The sequence below is a fragment of the Mauremys mutica genome, chromosome 26 (assembly GCF_020497125.1).
Source record: "Mauremys mutica isolate MM-2020 ecotype Southern chromosome 26, ASM2049712v1, whole genome shotgun sequence".
NCBI classification, from domain to species: domain Eukaryota; kingdom Metazoa; phylum Chordata; order Testudines; family Geoemydidae; genus Mauremys; species Mauremys mutica.
In genome coordinates, this window is record NC_059097.1 from 14,437,189 (window position 1) to 14,455,657 (window position 18,469).

General features: G+C 45.9%; 1 pseudogene; it reads left to right on the forward strand.

Moving 5' to 3' along the window:
• Positions 1–1,608: 1,608 nt before the first annotated feature.
• The window catches only part of LOC123356695, a 37,451-nt pseudogene continuing 20,590 nt past the window's right edge, over positions 1,609–18,469 (forward strand).

The following is an 18,469-nucleotide window of genomic DNA, read 5'->3' on the forward strand; positions in this document are numbered from 1 at the left end:
TAATATTGTCTCTGAGAAACCGCCATCTCTCCTGAACTCTTATTTTCAGCTCAGATTTCATTCCATGGGACCTCATCTACCAGATCTCTGAGTTTGTTGATGTCTGCCTTTTTGAAGTCCATTGTCTTTATTCTGTTACTCTCAGGCCTTCCTTCTCCTAGAATCTTGAAATCTATCATTTCATGATCACTTTTACCCATTTCGCTTTCCACCTTCAGTTTCCTAACTAATTCCTTCTTGTTAGCCAGAATCAGGTCTAAAATGGCTGTCCTCCAGTTACTTCTTCCATCCTCTGAAACAAACAGGGGTCCCTAATACATTCCAAGAACTTCTGTTCTTTTACAATTCCTTTTCTAACAGAGGTCTGGGTAGATAAAGTCCCCCCATTACTAATTGTATTTTGAATTTTTCTGTTTGCGCAAAAGTCTAGAACACTAGTGTGCAGGGAAAGAGCCGGGGAATGGGGGGTGGATTTTGATGTGAAATTATTTCCTGTTCTGACATGTCCGCAATTGCCCTTTTGGCCCTCACAGGCTGCAGTGCAACATCCGTGTTTTGCTCCAGATCATTCCATCCTTCCAGAAAAGGGAAATGGCTGCAGTGGAGCCAGTTGAGGTAGGGATTATCGGGCAGTTGCTGGTGGGTTCCTGTTGCGGAGAGAGAAGGGCAGTAAATACATGGGGGTGGGGGCGAGGGGTTCAGAGGAGGGTGTTGGGTGCAGGGGGTGAGGGCTCCGGCTAGGGGTGAAGGCTCTGGGGTGGGGATGTGGATGATGGGTTCAGGGATGGGGCAGAGGGTTTGGTGCGGTGGGGACAAGGACCCTGGCTGGGGGTGTGGGCTCTGGGGTGGGGCTGGAGATGATGGGTTTGGGGGTGCAGGCTGTCCTGGGGTTGTGGTGGGGAGAGAGGACTTCCCCCCCGCCGCAGCAGCTTGTGCCAGGGGGAGAGGCACCTCTCCCTGGCTGGGGCAGCTCCGGCGGGCCTGGGCCAGGTTGAGGGAGGGGCTTCTCTTCCCCCAGCCGCAGCAGGTCCATGTTGGGGCCGGGGCGCCTCTCCCGCAGCCGCAGCAGGTCCGCACTGGGGCTGGTGGGTAGAGGTGCCATTCCCTGCTGCAGCCCTGAGTCCCTGTGCGGGCTGAATAGGCGGCTGTGCTGCTTAGAAGGAAGTTAGCCCACCAGTGAGGCCCAGGGAAGACACCCCATCGCCTCCCATCTGGCTGCTATCAGTGGGGACGGTGTAATTCCCATCATGGTGTTGTCCATGGACTCTGCTGGGAGCTTTATCTCCTGTATCAGCCTCTGGTTCGTACGTGAGTGATGGATGTGAAGTCCTGTGTCCCCTCTCTCCACTCGGAGGGGTGAAGGGCTCTCTTTTTCTTTCCTCAACCTAATGCTTCCTGCCTGTTCTGATGGGGTAGGTGTGGGATTATGCTGTCCGCCTGCCTCCCAGAACTTCCATGTGATTGGCCCTCCTCTGATGTGAATTGTGGGGTTGTCAGTAGCAGCGGGACCTGAGTGGGGGCTCTTGCTCTTTCAGGGGCCAGTGACCTTCGAGGAGGTGGCTGTGTATTTCACCAAGGAAGAGTGGGCTCTGCTGGACCCCACTCAGAGAGCCCTCTACAGGGATGTCATGCAGGAGAACTATGAGAATGTGACCTCGCTGGGTAAGGATTCCTGTCTCCTTGCTTATTAAAGGGGACGTAAAGAGTTAAGTTTCACAACACCCCACGGTGCAACCTCAACTCTGCCCTGTTTCAGCAACACCCCAACAAGCAAACGACACATATACTAGCAGTCTACCGTCCCGACCATGGAGCAGTTTGGGAACAGAGCACAGGAGCAGTATAACACAAAGTCTAACACCTTCTCTTTGCTAAGGCAAAACTTGGGATTAGGTCCCATGTAGGGAACAGAAGCTGCCTGCCCCTGGCCTGCGCTCAGACACTGAGCCTACTGCACACAATCCATCTCAGACTTTCATAATGTCACCATCTCTTTACCCTTGCACTGAGGATTCCTTCTGAGTCGTTGCCTTCACTTACCCTCCCTGAGCATTGGAGACCACTAGCATGTGTGCCACCAGCCTGCTGACAAACCTTGTGACAAGAACACACCTTTGTGTGCCTTCACTGACACAACCTACATCACTCAGCACTGAAATGAGGAATACCTGTTCCTTCAGGTTTCACATTCCAGTGTCTTCATATCACAGTCACAGCTCTGCTAAGCTGTTCCAACTCTTCCCTCCACTGTTCCTTTAAAGCTATAGCTGACACAGTGCACATAGCTGAAGTGTATGCCGATAAATGTTGGTATTCAAATTTGTAGAATACAACACCAAGAATGTCACCTTCTTAGTCCTTCCTCCTATTAATTATTGATCAGTATATTTTAAAGCCAAGAGATACTAGTCATCTGATCTCCTGTATAATACAGGCCATACAATTTCATGCAGTTACCATTGTAGTAAGTTGAATACTTCGTGTTTTGATGAAAACATCTTCAAAAAAGGCATCCAGTCTTGACATCAATAGATGGAAAATTTGCTACTTCCCTGAGTAATTGATTAACCTTTGAACCACCCTTACTGATATATTCTGAGTGACATTTGCCAACTGCATGGTTAGGAGGTAGGGGTAGAGTTAAGGTTGTATTGCAGGTGTAGTGTGTAGTTTAGTTCTTCATTTCCTGGTTTTCAGAGTTTTTAACTTTCGCCACCATCACATGCTGGAAGGGTATGAGGCTGCACTGGACAACCTTAACTCTGCTTTAATGTATTTTCTAAGTATATAATGCCCTTGATTTCTTTTAAAAGGATCCCCCCCAGCCACAATAACTGTCTGCATTAGAGCTTTTGCCGGCAAGCTATGTCAGACAATGATGTGATTTTTCACACCACTAGCTGACAGACAATTCTCACAAAACTCTTAATTAGCAACTAGTCCAATATCTCCATGTAGATTTGAGAACACTTAAAAATATTGTTTTTAACACAGAAATACTGTTATCATGGCCAAACTTCCAAGAGAAGCAGGATATTCCTTGTGATTATAGAATGCTCAGGGAGATTAGAGAGACTATAAAAATGGAAAACTCTAATATCTGGGGATTTCCACTGACCACATGTTTACTGGGTACATGTCACCTCAGGATGGGATGCAGAGATATAGTTTTTATTCCCCGTTAATGGCATCTTATTGGAGCAGCTAGTTCTGGAATCCACAAGGGGAGAAGTAAGTCTAGATCTACTCCTAAATGGCACAGAGGATCTGGTGCAAGAGGTGAATACAGCTGAACCGCTTCGTAATTGTGACGAACTGGGAATGTTCTTAATGTTTTCTCTGAATATGGTGTTGGTGCCTCAGTGTCCCCTCTGCAGTTCTTAAGTATCTAGGTGGCGTGATAAGGGTGTGTGATTGCTGCAGAGCAAAGGGCCAGTGCACCTAAATGCCTGACGCTCTGTCTTGTAGCAACTGATGGCCTGGGCCCCTCCCCTGCAAAGGTGCCAGCTGGAGGTGTTGGAAACAAAGATCAGGTGACCTGGCCCGGGAAAGGGAAAAAGCCCAGAGAAGGAGGGGCGGGGGGGAGGGTTGGTTCAGTTTTGGAGCTGGCTGGAAATAGAGAGGGACGCCCTGACGGGGCTTGGGCTTCCCAACAGGGCTGTAGCCTCCCTGGGGGCCCCAGATGGACCTAACTAAAGGGGGTCCTGCTGTCTGTGCCTGCAAAACCTGTCTTGGACTGTGTTCCTGTCATCTTAATAAACCTTCTGCTTGACTGGCTGGCTGAGAGTCCTGGTGAATCGCAGGAAACCGGGGGTGCAGGCCTTGTGTCCCCCCACACTCCGTGACAATAATATAGACCATAATGTAATTAAATTTAATATGCCCATGAGGAGTAAAATACCAAGGAAGCCCACCACAATAGTATTTATCTTCAATAAGGGGAACTACACAAAAGGGAGAAAATTTATTTATTTATTTAGTTTACATGGAAATTAAAAGGACCATTCACAAGGGAAATGCCTGCAAGCTGCATGGAAACATTTTAAGAACACCATAATAGAGGCTCAAAGTAAATGTGTATCCCAAATGGGGGGAAAAGGTTTAGAAGACTAAGAAAATACTCCCATGGCGAAACAGAGTAAAGAAGGCAGTTAGAAGCAAAAAAGCATGTCTTAAAAATTTTGTCAAGCCCTACTGAGGAAAAGAGCATAAAATCTGGCAAGTCAAGTGTAAAACTATAATTAGGCAGGCCGAAAAGAGAATTTGAAGAGCAACTAGCAAAAGTTGTTGAAATTTTTTTTTAGTGCATCAGAATCAGGAAGCCTGCCATAAAATCAGTGGGATACTGGGTGCTAAATGAGCACTCAGCTGCTCTGCAGTGGCCTTGATTCCCTAACTGAATCATTTGCATCAGTCTTCACTGCAGAGCATGTGAGGGTCTTTCCTACACCTGAGCCATTCTTTGTAGCTGGCAAATCTGAGGAAAAGTCCCAGATTAAGGTGTTGATAGAGGACGTTTTGGAACAAATTGTTAATTTAAACATTAATAAGTCACAGGAACAAGATGGTATTCACCCAATAATACTGAAGGAACTCCTATTGAAAAGCGCAGAACTACTAACTGCAATGTGTAACCTACCACTTAAATTGGCTTCTATACCAGATGACCCGGGATAGCTAATGTAGCAACAATTTTTTTTAAAAGGCTTCAGAGGCTTTCCTAGCAATTAGAGGCCAATAACCGTAACTTCAGTACCAAGCAAATAGGTTGAAATGTATAGTAAAGAACAGAATGATCAGACACATAGATGAACATGATTTGTGGGGGAAGAGTCAACATGCCTTTTGTAAAGAGAACTCGTGCCTCACCAATCTATTAGAATTCTCTGAGGGGGTCAACAGATGTGCCCAAGGGTGATCCAGTGGGTATAGTACATGTGGAATTTTTAGAAAGACTTTGACATGGACAAAGGGTCTTAAGTAAAGTAAGCAGTCATAGCATAAGAGAGAAGGTCCTCTCATAGATCAGTAACTGGTTAAAAGACAGGAAACAGAGGGTAGGAATAAATGGTCAGTCTTCACACTAGAGAGAGGTAAATAATGGGGTCCCCCAGGGATCTGTACTCGGGCCACTGTTGTTCAACATACTAATAAATGAACTGGAAACAGGGAGGTGGGAAAGGTTGCAGATGATGCCAAATTAATGAAGAGTGTTAAGTCCAAAGCAGACTGTGAATAGTTACAAAGGGTTCTCACAACATTGAGTGACTGGGCAACAAAATGGCAGATGAAATTCAATCTTGATAAATGGAAAGTAATACCCATTTGAAAGCATAATCCCAACTATAGATAAAAAATGATGGGGTCTAAATTAGCTGTTGCCAGTCAAGAAACCTTGGAGTCATTGTGGTTAGTTCTCTGAAAACATCCACTGTAGTGTGTGCAGTGGCAGTCAAAAAAGCTAACATAATGTTCTGAACTATTTGGAAGTGATAGGTGATAAGACAGATAATATCATAATGCCACTACTTAAATCCATGGTATGCCACACCTTAAATACTGTAATCAATTCTGGTCACCCCACTTTAAAAAAAAAAAAAAAGTTAAAATTGGAAAAGGTGCAGAGAAGGACAACAAAATGATTAGGGATATGGAACAGCTTCCATATGAGGAGAGATGAAAAAGATTGGGACTGATCAGCGTAGAAAAGAGACTAAGGGGGGATATGATGGATCTGTGGGGATATGATTTATAAAATCATGAATGGTGTGAGGAAAGTGAATAAGGAAGGCCTGGTCTACACTACAAACTTAGGTTGACAGAAGCCATGTTAAGTCAATGTAATAAGGTATGTGTCTACACTACCGAGTCCCATCCGCTGACCTAAGTCATCTGTAAAGTTGACTTCTGTACTCCACTTCCGCGAGGGGCACAGCACTTGATTTGGTATCCACGGGTCGACGTGGGGATGGTGTAGACACTGCGTTGTGTAATCGGAATGAATTGGCCTCCAGAAATTGTCCCACAGTGCTCCACTGTGACCCCTCTGGAGAGCACTTCCAACTCCACTGCACGGCAGCCAGGTACACAGGAAACAGCCCCTTCTCTGTTAAAGCTCCAGGAACTTTTGAATGTTCATTTCCTGTTTGATCAGCATGGAGAGCTCACCAGCACAGCTGATCATGAAGACTCAATGCCTCAAACGAGCTCCAGCCTGGAGTACACAGGTGGTGGATCTTATTGCTGTGTGGGGAGAAGATTCTGTGCAGACACAGCTCTGATCCAGCAGAAGAAACACTGACACATGTGCCAAGATTGCTTGTGGAATGGGGGAGGAGGGCTACATCTGGGACTCGCAGCAGTTCCGTGTGAAAATAAAGGAGCTTCAGCAAGCGTACCAGAAGACAAGGAATGCAAACAGTTGTTGTGGTTCTGCCCCATAGACATGCCACTTTTACGAGGAGCTGCATCCGATTCTTGGTGGCGCCCCCATCACTACCCCAAAACACAGCCTGAATACCTCCCTGGAGTCCCAGGCCACCTCAGGCAACAGCGTGGAGGACATTGTTGACGAGAAGGAGAATGGGAAGCAGGCAAATGGTATCTTCCGACAGCTAAGAACTGTTTTTAAACCTGGAGCTCATGCCTTCACAGGACCAGGTGGTGGCTGAGCATGATGCCGGGGAAGGCACTTCTGGTGGATACACATTTCCAAACTGTAAGGGTTTTACATGCCGCTGTTTTTTGTTTTAAACAAAAAAGGAGGTGTAGTGGGTATCTGCTTCCCGGTGGCCACTCCAGATATGCAGAGGGTGCTCCCCAAAAAAGACTGTTCATGTGCACAGAGATGGCCCGGGAATCCTCCATGGAGATCTCTAGGAAGCTTTCATGGAGATACTCTGTGATCCTTTGCAGAAGATTTCTGGGAAGGGCTGCCTTGTTTTTTCCACCATGGTAGGACAGTTCCTCGCGCCACTCCAGTATTAACTCTGCTGGAATAATTGCAGCATAAGGACCAGTTCTGTACACAGACACTTGAAGCATCTGCTCCCTTGCCGTCTGTGTTCCCCTGAGGAGATTGATATTATATAGAGTCACCTAGGGGAAACATGGGAAGTTTTCAGTGCTGCTCCCCGTGTATTGCAAGCTGTACTCAAAAATGCACTGTGGAGTTTGGAATGGGTCCCATATGAGGAGAGATTAAAGAGGCTAGGGCTTTTCAGCTTGGAAAAGCTAAGGGGGGATATGATAGAGGTATATAAAATTATAAGTGATGTGGAGAAAGTGAATAAGGAAAAGTTCCCATAATATAAGAACTAGGGGCCACCAAATGAAATTAATAGGCAGCAGGTTTAAAACAAATAAAAGGAAGTTCTTCTTCACGCAGCGCACAGTCAACTTGTGGAACTCCTTGCCTGAGGAGATTCTGAAGGCTAGGACTATAACAGGGTTTAAAAGAGAACTGGATGAATTCATGGAGGTTAAGTCCATTAATGGCTATTAGCCAGGATGGGTAAGGAATGGTGTCCCTAGCCTCTGTTTGTCAGAGGGTGGTGATGGACGGCAGGAGAGAGATCACTTGATCATTATCTGTTAGGTTCACTCTCTCTGGGGCACCTGGCATTGGCCACTGTTGGTAGATGGGCTACTGGGCTGGGTGGACCTTTGATCTGACCTAATTTGGCCATCCTTATTGTTCTTATTTGATTCTACATTTTCTTTCACATTCAGTACCACTCCAACCCCCCCGCATGACCTGTTCCGATATATTGTGTCCCAGTGATTGTCCTCACTCCACCAGGTTTCTGTGATGCCTCTTATATCAGTACAGATGCTCTCCAGGTTACGCAATCCCGATTCACAGAAATCCAGACTTACGGAAAAAGGTCCATAAGTCCTGTAAGCTTTTTTTTTTGTGTAATTGTCAGAGATACCTTCCCAACTTACGCAAAATTTGACTTACGCAAGGCATTCCGGAACGGAACGCTTGCATATGTCGGGAAGCTTCTGTATCCTCCTTTAATACGAGGCACTCTAGTTCACCCATCTTATTATTTAGACTTCTAGCATTTGTGTACAAGCACTTTAAAAACTTGTAGCCTGACCCAAAGTTGGGTAAATATAATTGTAAGTTGAGGATTAACAGGTTCTTGTCCCAAGATCAGGCCCAGTAAGCTTATTGTAAAATTATCATACAATTTGGGAACCCCGATGTGCACAGGTGCAACACCCACACTATGGGAACTCTTTCTATATATAAACATGATTTATTAATAATTTAGCAAAAGATTATACACACACTTAAACTTAACAAAGCAGATAGAGATAATACAGAAAGTACATTTCGATGTCCATACTTACACCCTTATCTTTCATACTTAACCATTATCTTTCTCATCACCGTCATCATCCTCCTCTTCCCCGGTGGCCATCAATTTGGCCCCTCCCAAGGTCTACATCTTTCCAACCTATCTGCTGCCCCTGGGATGTTACTTTTGTAGTAGGTTACGCTGATGCTGCCATATTCAATAGAGGTCCTTATTTGTATTTCCTCCCCTTAAGGTGTCTGTTTTCTATAGTTTATGTATGATGTGACCCTATTAACATACATGTCAGTTTGCTCTCATGGCAGCTTTGCGGTCGGAGGTCCTGTCCGGAACTTTCCGGATGCTGGTGTCAGCTGTGTTTTGTGCTGGGGTCACCTGTGTTCTGTAGGTGGCTGATGTCAGTATTCTGGACAAAATTCCCCTCCCCTTGCATGCTACTTCCAGTTCTCTATAACATATGAGTTACTTAAGTTTATCTGTACCAGAGGTTACAGGCCTCAAGCCTCACACTATTTACTAAAGCCAAATCTTACAGGATAAAAGCCTGTAGGTTCCTTGCATTACTACTGAATATAATAAAGCAGGATAACAAAGCAATGAATATAATACAGGTAAGCTGGCCCACTGGGCTACAGACTTGTCACTGTTTATTTGTCTGCCCTTTTCTGATGTCAGATTCTTTTTTATGTGAATGTTTCTCATGCTTTATCCTCTTCCATCCTCTCCTCCTGACTAAAACCTAGAGAATTTCTGTCAATAGATTCTTCTCTAAGAGAAGTCTCTGTCCGATCCACGTGCTCCTCTGCAACAATCGGCTTTCCCCCATCTCTTAGTTTAAAAACTGCTCTGCAAGTGCCAACAGTCTGGATCCACTTTGGTTTAGGTGGAGCCCATCCTTCCTGTATAGGCTCCCCCATCCCAAAAGTTTCCCCAGTTCCTAATGAATCTAAACCCCTCCTCTGTACACCATCATCTCATCCACGCATTGAGACTCTGAAGCTCTGCCTGCCTACCCGGCCCTGCGCATGGAACTGGGAGCATTTCTGAGAATGCCACCATAGAGGTCCTGGATTTCAGTCTCTTCCCTAGCAGCCTAAATTTGGCCTCCAGGACATCTCTCCTACCCTTCCCTATGTCATTGGTACCTACATGTACCACGACCACTGGCTCCTTCCCAGCACTACACATAAGTCTGTCTAGATGCCTTGAGAGATCCTCAACCTTCGCACCAGGCAGGCAAGTCACCGTACTGTTCTCCCGGTCATCACGAACCCAGCTATCTATGTTTCTAATGATTGAATCTCCTATTACTAACACCTGCCTTTTCCTAATCACTGGAGTTTCTTGGATGTCTTTCATCAGGCCCTGCTGATTTTAAGACCTCTTCAAAAATTATCACTAATGACTCAGAGATATCTTCCGCCAGGTCCTTAATGAGCTTACTTTGCAGTTTGTTAGATATTAGGAAAAACTTTCTAACTGTAAGGATAGTTATGCTCTGGAATAGGCTTCCAAGGGATGTTGTGGATTCCGCATCATTGGAAGTTTTAAAAAAACAGGTTGGATAAACACCTGTGAGGTATGGTCTAGGCTTGCTTGATCCCGTCCTAGCACAGAGGGCTGGCTGGGCTTGATAACTTCTTGAGTTCCCTTGTAGGCCTTCCTTTGTATTGTTCTATGCTTTCTTCCATGCTACTCCTTGCTCCCTATAAACATCCCGAGACCTATTTGGTTAGCCTCCTTCCCATCCCTCCGTCCAACTCCCCGGTTCCATGAAGCTTTCAAACACGTGACAGTGATTAGGTGGGTTGTGTGCTGAGACCACTGTCTATCAGGGTGACAAATGTCTTATGGTTTTCTTCTGCTCCCCCGTCACTGTTCATGGCCATTGCACCTGTATTCCCCTCTGTGGTCCAGCAAGGGCAGCCACTCTCAGGCTGCCTAGATGTCACCTCTCTTGGGCAGAAACCTACATCTCTCTCCTGACTGGGGTATCTCCTGGCTGCACAGCTCCCTGCCTACCCTGTGAATTCCCCAACAAGGCAGATCCTCTCAGCAGACCTGCTTTGCCTTCCTTCCTCAAAGGCTGTGAACAGCATAACTACCCCAGTTAAGTTACCAGACTGCCCTTTCCCAGCAAACAATGATTCTCAAGGTAAAAGCAGTACAGAAAGAACATATGAAAAACAGTAAAAGAACCTATACGCATGCTAATAAGCTTACCTGAGTTTGCCTCAATCCCAACAAGGGCTCAGGCAGGTGAACAGACCTTCAGACCCCACCAAGCGTTTTTTCTGTGGTGGTTAGCTCAGAACAAGCATGCCTGTGCGTCTGTAAGTCACCCTCTTATCCAGTTGGGGCCTCTGCACCAGGGGCTGCTGTGGTGCCAGTGCAGAGAGCAGTTGCTTTTGGGCACAAGTGGCTCCAGCTGCAGATAGGGAAAAGCAGAGGCGAGGGTCCTCACAGTGCCGTATCCGTGGAGCCAGGGCAGGAGGCACAGAATATGGGGGGTGGGGAATGGACAGCATGGGGCACGTGCGGCTGCTGGGGAATCGCAGACTGGGGTTCAAGAGCTAGTGGGGGGACAGACTGAGGTAAGGGCTGGAAGGGAGTGGGGGGGTGCATGGCCACTTGGGGAGAGGGGGAGGGGGCAGGGACACCTGAGTGAGGGGGTTGCTGAGTGGGAGGTGCGGGGCCACCTGGGGAGAAGGGGTCAGGACACATGGGCACATGTGCCGATGTGTCTGACCGAGAGAGACTAGAGGTCAGCCAGGCTTTGCATGGGGGACGCTCCCTAACAACCCCCCCCCAGCTCAATAGCCTGTTCCATACTTGCCCCACCACACCAAAAAACCCTCAAGGTTCACACCCAGGCCCCTTCTCAGCATTTACTTTCCTCCTCCTCATCTCCATTACTGCTGACTCCCCCTCCCCCAGGCTTTTGCACTGCTTCTGTGGAATGCATGAAATACATTTCTGTATTGTAGCTTAAATGAATTCTTACTCAGAGTTCTGTATTAATATTCCTTGTAAGTAATCTATTTGTCAAAAAACATTTCCTGAATCTTATTTTTAGTCTGTATTGTTACAGACATACTTGCTGACAGGTATTTTGAAATAAATTACCAAAATAATTAAAAATGGCATGATTATATTGTATTATTTTGACAAATAAAATATGTAGAATTTTACAGAATTTTAAAATATGGGCGGAAATTTTAATTTTTGGTGCAGAATTACCCCAGGAGTAGAACTTGTGTTCATGTAACAGGTGATCAGCAGCTAATGGTTTCTTCTCAGAGTGCAGCTGCCATAGGTTTTGAGTGGAGGTGAGAAGTTGCCTTCTCCTTCTCCCAAGTATTTCCTTTTAATCCCATTTACCTTTGTTTAGCACATTGTTTCAAAGAGCCTTTTGAAGCTCATAAGACTTCTTAAGGTTTATGTTAGCCAGGTCTCCTCCCTGGAGACGTTAAAGACCATCCCATGGTAATACATACACACTCATATTTTTAATAAAATGAAATCCGAGGATACTGAGAACTTAATTCAGTAAGGGTTGGCTTAATTCAATAAGGATGGTCCAGGATATCACAGGAAACTGTGTCACACCTGTGTCTGTATCCATCTTTCTCTTCTCTTATTTGTAGGTTGTCAGATCTTTAATGCAGAGACCGGTTTTTGTTTGCAGAGTGTCCAGCTGAATGGGATCCAAGTCCACGAATAGTGTTGTTAGGTGCTATGGTGACAGGAATAGTAAATGATACTAATGGGGAGGTTCTGTGCAGTGGGAGGGAGGGTGTTAGAGAGCGAGGAGAGAGAGCTTTGGGGCAAAGACCTCCTATGTGCTGGGAGGACTGGGGGCAGTGGTAAAGGGTGGGGATGCCATGAAATAGCTGCTGTAGAGAGTTAGGATGCTGTGGAGTGCTGGACACAATGGAAACCAAGGACCTGGAAGGGTTGGTGCTGGTTGAAGTAAAGGTATCATGGGTGCTGGGTAGAGAGTGCTCCAGGAAATAAGGGTGCTAGCAATGGGAGGGACCAAAGGGACGCATTTCTGGCAGGAGCTCTTGGGAATCAAGACTAAGAAACAACTGAGATAATGGGATGAGGGTTGGGGAGCAGAGAATTTGGGAGAACTGGTAGGAAGGAGGGGTGTGGGCCATGGGAGGAGTGGAGAGAATCCAAGGAGAGATTTTTCCTTGGGTCCCTGGAGGTGTGGAAGGGTGAGAGCTGTTAGAGGAAGGAGCGTGGGGGGTCATAGTGATTGGCAGGGTTAGCTGCCTCTCTGTGCACTTCCTCACCTCTCTGAGTGTCACCCCATAGCTGTCAGGTCTTTTTCTCTCCTCCAGCGACTGTGGCCTTCTCTCTGTCAGTATGAAACAGTACTAGGGGGACTTCCCCTCTGGCTGGAGTCTTCCCTTTCTGTGACATGGAGTTACCTGCTCTGGGTTTTAAGAGCCCTTTTGATCATGAGTGTCTGGCTGTGTATGTTCCTAGTAGACATGGGCACAGCTAAATACCTCATAAGAAAAGAGCCCTGAACCTTGGGGCACCTGGGGAGCTGACCCCAGGATTTTACTGCTTTAGAATGGGCTGGGATTAAAACAACAAAACTTTTTTTGTGTGGGACTTTTGTCACACAAATTCACCTGATCTCACTTGTTTTCCACAGATCTCCAGGACTCAGAGGAAAGAAAGCTCTTGATAGGCCGCTATATAGGTGAGTGATCATTAAACCAACTCAATGCCTGACGAAAATAGCTGGAATTCCCAACAAAGACCTTGTGAGCTCTCTGTGTTCACGATTGTTCCCAGCAGGGGTCCATATCCTCAGGGCAGCTATTGCTCACAGCTTCCTACCCATCCTGACTAACTCCTGGCAGTATCTCCTTCCCCAAACTTCCTTCTCCTAAAGTGTTTGGATAGGAACTGGATGTAGAATTGCTCCCTTCCTCTCTCCCCTTTAAGAAAGAGTTTGGTGAAATTCAGTCCCTGATTTTTTTTCCCATTTTCAGCTGTTCTTTTGGTCTTTTCCATTCCCGTTTCTGAGATTTTTCTTTCTCTGTCCTCGCAGGTGATGGGATGGTGAGAGAGATCATGGAGCAGAATCCTCAGCAGGAAGATGATGAAGTGGAACCACAAGGGTCTTTATTGCAAAGATGCAAAGGGAGTGTGTCCAGGACTTGTGAGCAGGGAAAAACCTGTGAGAGTCAGCACAGGCCAGAGAAACAACAGGAAAATCAGCCAATGCAAAAAGTTGGTAAATCTGTTAATGATCAGGGAACTCACAAAGGCCACAAGGAAACCACGACGCAGAGAATCCCCATGGGAGAGAGAAATAACGCACGTGTTGAGTGTGGGAAAAAGTTCAGTAGGCGCTCGCATCTTGTTAAACATGAGAGAATCCATAAAGGGGAGAAACCCTATGAATGCAGTGAGTGTGGGAAAACCTTCCCTCAGAGCTCAGCCCTGATTAGCCATCAGAGGATCCACACTGGGGACAAACCATATGAATGTTGTGAGTGCAGGAAAACCTTCCTTCGACACTTTGACCTTATCAGACATCAAAGGATCCACACAGGAGAGCAACCCTATAAATGCAGTGAGTGTGGGAAAACCTTCACTGAGCGCTCGAGCCTCACTGACCATCAGCGAATCCACACAGGGGAGAAACCCTACGAATGCTGTGAGTGTGGGAAAACCTTCTCTCAGAGATCAACCCTTACTAACCATCAAAGGATCCACTCAGGGGAGAAACCCTATGAATGCGGTGAGTGTGGGAAAACCTTCACTCGGAGCTCAGCCTTAATTAACCATCAGAGGATCCATACAGGGGAGAAACCCTATGAATGCTGTGAGTGTGGGAAAACCTTCGCTTGGAGCTCAGTCCTCATTAACCATCAGAGGATCCACACAGGGGAGAAACCCTATGAATGCAGTGAGTGTGGGAAAACTTTCACTGAGCGCTCATCCCTTATTAAGCATCAGAGGATCCACACAGGGGAAAGGCCCTATGCATGCTGTGAGTGCGGGAAAACTTTCACTGAGCGCTCAACCCTTATTAAGCATCAGAGAATCCATACAGGGGAAAGGCCCTATGACTGCAGAGAGTGTGGGAAAACCTTCCCTCAGAGCTCAGCCCTTACTAGCCATCAGATGATCCACACTGGGGACAAACCATACGAATGTTGTGAGTGTGGGAAAACCTTCCTTCAGCACTCACACCTTATTAGACATCAGAGGATCCATGCAGGCGAGAAATCCTATGAATGCACCTAAGTGTGGGAAATTCTTCCATCAAAGCTCAGCCTTTATTTATCATCAGAGAAGCTGCAAGAGAGAGAAACGCCATAAAAACCTTGTCTAGAGCTGAGGAAAGATTTTGTTTTCCTTTTGCTAATTCCCACACAGTGAGCTTAAAGGAAGCATTGTGTCCCCATGGTCTTTCAATTCCCCCAGCTGAGTCATCTGCTTTTCCCTTTTGTAGCTCACCCTCCCCTGGGGTGAATCCCACCATCTTTTTCAGCAACTCCTTTGTCCTATGCCATTGCCAACTGCAATGTCCCTCAGTCCCAGGTGGGGGAACCAGGAGTGACCTCAACTAGGTACATGGAGGCCTATGTGGGCCTTGACTCCACTAGGATTTTCCATGGAGTTAGCTAGCTTCAGTTAGCTATCCTAATGTAAAAACACAAGTATTTTTTCAATTAAAAAATACCCCATATATGGTGGCCAAGATAATTTATCTTCTCCACTTTCTACACCTCTACCTGTTGTCATGACTTATGATTCAGTGTTCTCAGCCCTCTGTTTGGGAATCACATTTTATTTTCTTGGATCATAAAACAGTATTTTTGAAACTGAGATGACAGTGTCACAGACTTGCAAGGGGAATTTGAATGGATGTCAAACACAGCATGATCGCTGGGAGTTGAAATCCCAGTTTCCAACGGTAGGGAAAGCCTCTTCTAGGATTTTTCCTAATGAGATGAGATTGTTTGGAGATGGAGAGTTTGTTTTGTTTAGTTTTCCATTATGATGATGCTAGAACTTTTGAAAATAAAGCTAGGGCTGTCAAGCAAATAAAAAATATTAATCATGATTAATTCTGCAATTAGTTGCACTGTAAATAAATGGTATTATAATAATAGGTGATATATCCATCTCCTAGAACTGGAAGGGACCTTGAAATGTCATCAAGTCCAGCCCTCTGCCTTCACTAGCAGGACCAAGAATTGATTTTTGCCCCAGATCCCTAAGAGGCCCCCTCAAGGATTGAACTCACAACCCTGGGTTTAGTAGGCTACTGCTCAAATCACTGAGCTATCCCTCCTCCCAGACTACTCTATTAGTCTTTAAAATATTCTTGGATGTTTTCTACATTTTGGACTATATTGATTTCAATTACCACACAGAATACGAAGTGTACAGTGCTCACTTTATATTATTTTTATTACAAATAAATAATTTGTAATATTTACAGATAGCTCAGGGATCGCTATGTGGTACCCCCTACCCCAACCCCTCACCCCCTAAACCCAACCCCTCCAGCCTGGACGTAGGTATCTGTGCCCCCCACGACCCCCTAAACCCCCCCTGGAATCCCTACAGCCAGGACATTGTATCTGTGCCCCCCACAAATCCCCTAAACCCCCAGGGATCCCTCCAGCCTGGGCGTAGGTATCTTGGCCCCCCCTCAACCCCCAATCCCCTCGGGACCCCTATAGCCTGGACGTAGGTATCTGTGCCCAACCCGACTTCCTAAGCACCCCAGCGACCCCTCCAGTCTGCACGTAGGTATCTGTGACCCCCAGAAACCCCCTAAGCCACCCCGGGACCCCTCCAGCCTGGATGTAGGTATCTATGCCCCCCACAACCCCCTAAGCCCCCCAGGACCCCTCCAGCTTGGATGTAGGTATCAGAGCCCCCCACAACCCTCTAAGCACACCAGAGACCCCTACAGCCTGGATGTAGGTGTCTGTGCCCCCCATGACCCCCTGGGACCTCTACAGCGTGGGGGTTCCTGGGGGTCACAGATACCTACGTGCAGACTGGAGGGGTCCCAGGGGCTTAGGGAGTTTATGGGGGGCACAGATACCTACGTCCAGGCTGGAGGGCTCCTGGGGGGGCTATGGGGTTGTGACGGAGCTGCCCGTGGGAGCCAGCTGAGGTCACTTAATTAGGGTGAACTGCAAACCAAACAGGGCAGACAAACCCCAAATGCTGGTGGTTATTTCAATACTTAGATTTACCAACCAGCACAAAACAGCTTCTACAGTACCTTACTGGTTACTTAGAAGTTCAAACCATGCAGTTCCCTTAAAGTGCCCAGCCTCAGGCCTCCTCCAGACACACCTGTCAGATATGATGATGATTCCTAAGAATCTTACTTCATCATATAAAAGAAAAGGTTCTTCCAATCCCAAAGGATCAGCCACATACCCAGATCCAATTATAACTTAGATCTTACCCAAAATACACGCTATAGCCAATTCTTATTAACTGAGCTAAAATTTATTAAAAAAGAAAAGATAGAGAGTGTTGGTTAAAAGATTAATCTACAGACAGTCTTGAATTTAATTCTTGAGGTTTAGATACACAGTAGAGATGAGCTTGTAGTTGCCAAAAGTCCTTTTAGAAATAGTCCAGAGGTTATAGTTCAAGTTCCATATTCAGGGTGGCTCCAGTCAATGACTGGTGATCTCAATCCTTATGGCTTAAGGTTTCCCCCTCTTGAAACCCAAAGCAGATCTGAGATGAAGAAGGATTATGTCCCAGGCTTCTTATACATTTCCAGCAGCCTTTCAGCCTGAGAAAACAATAGGCTTAACTCCTTCTCCCAAACATCCTGGCAATTAGCACAGAGTAATTTATCCATTAAACAGTTCAGATACAGGTTAGCACAACCTTCAAAGAGATACATAGACAATAATACTATTTCACTCAAGTATCATCATAAATGTTAATATTCCTTTTTTGATCTTTGAATTAAAACTATAGCAATAGACAAGACTTGTTTGCTGCCATCACAAGACCTGAGCAAACATCTCCCCTTCTACCTCTAACAATGCAGACTTGCATTTCAAAGCTCTAGTCATTTACATATCTTCCTAACCGTCCTCAAGGTTCACCCATGGGTCAGGTTAGTCTATGAGTTAATTAACTCTTTCTGGCCCTGTCACCTTTCAATGAGATATTATATCACACTTATAACGTCACACCCCCAACGCAAAATTGATGCAGGAAGGGATGACACAAACATCACTGACTGCATCCCAAAAGCTCCCCATCCTGGGTTTTGTCTTATTACAGCTTGTATTGGGTTAGAAACCATGTCACTGCATAACAGAAATGGTTACCCAGCTCATGTTCAATAACATGATTGAATATTTTTATGAACTCAAGGTAAACTCGCTTAGAACAATAGTGGATTGGATCCGCTCTGACACACCAGTAACCAAATTCTGTCCTCAGCCCCTGAAGCACAGACTGCTCACTCACAGAATCAGCATGGAGACATTCCTGTTCCAACACCATTGTCTTCACAACACGCTGACCACACACAGCCACTTGGTTATGGGGCTGCTCAACTTTCTTAACAGCTCTTACTCCATCTGAGACCTTTTTAAAGCTACCCACACTGGATCTTTCACAAGGAAAGTCAGTGGATCCATTCACAACAGAAAATTTCTGGCTGTTAGGAACTGAAACTTTCTTAATTAAATCACTTTCACACCCTTCAGTCGCAGTAAACTGCTTGCACAGAATACCATGAGGATTTCTTTCCTTAGCAGCTTCTCTAAGCAACATTTACCTTTCACAGAAATTTTGCTCTTACCCTTTTCACCCAGGGCTTGCTCTAAAGGAACACTTTCCTGAGCCACAACAGACTCTTTCTGGGTTGTACTTACATCTATGATCACCTTTGGCCCTTCAGGCAGATTTCTAGACAATTCCCTTTTAGGCAAACCTACAGACTTTCTAGATAACAGGTTAGAAGCAATCTCCTTCCCTTGGCCATGAACTAGTTCAGGAATCTTTTCCTTTTTGCTACAAGTTGTTAAACTGTCAGTAGGTAACACACTTAAATCACCTTTATGCTCTCCTTGTGCCCTGGCTAGGGTATCACCCTGATCAGACAG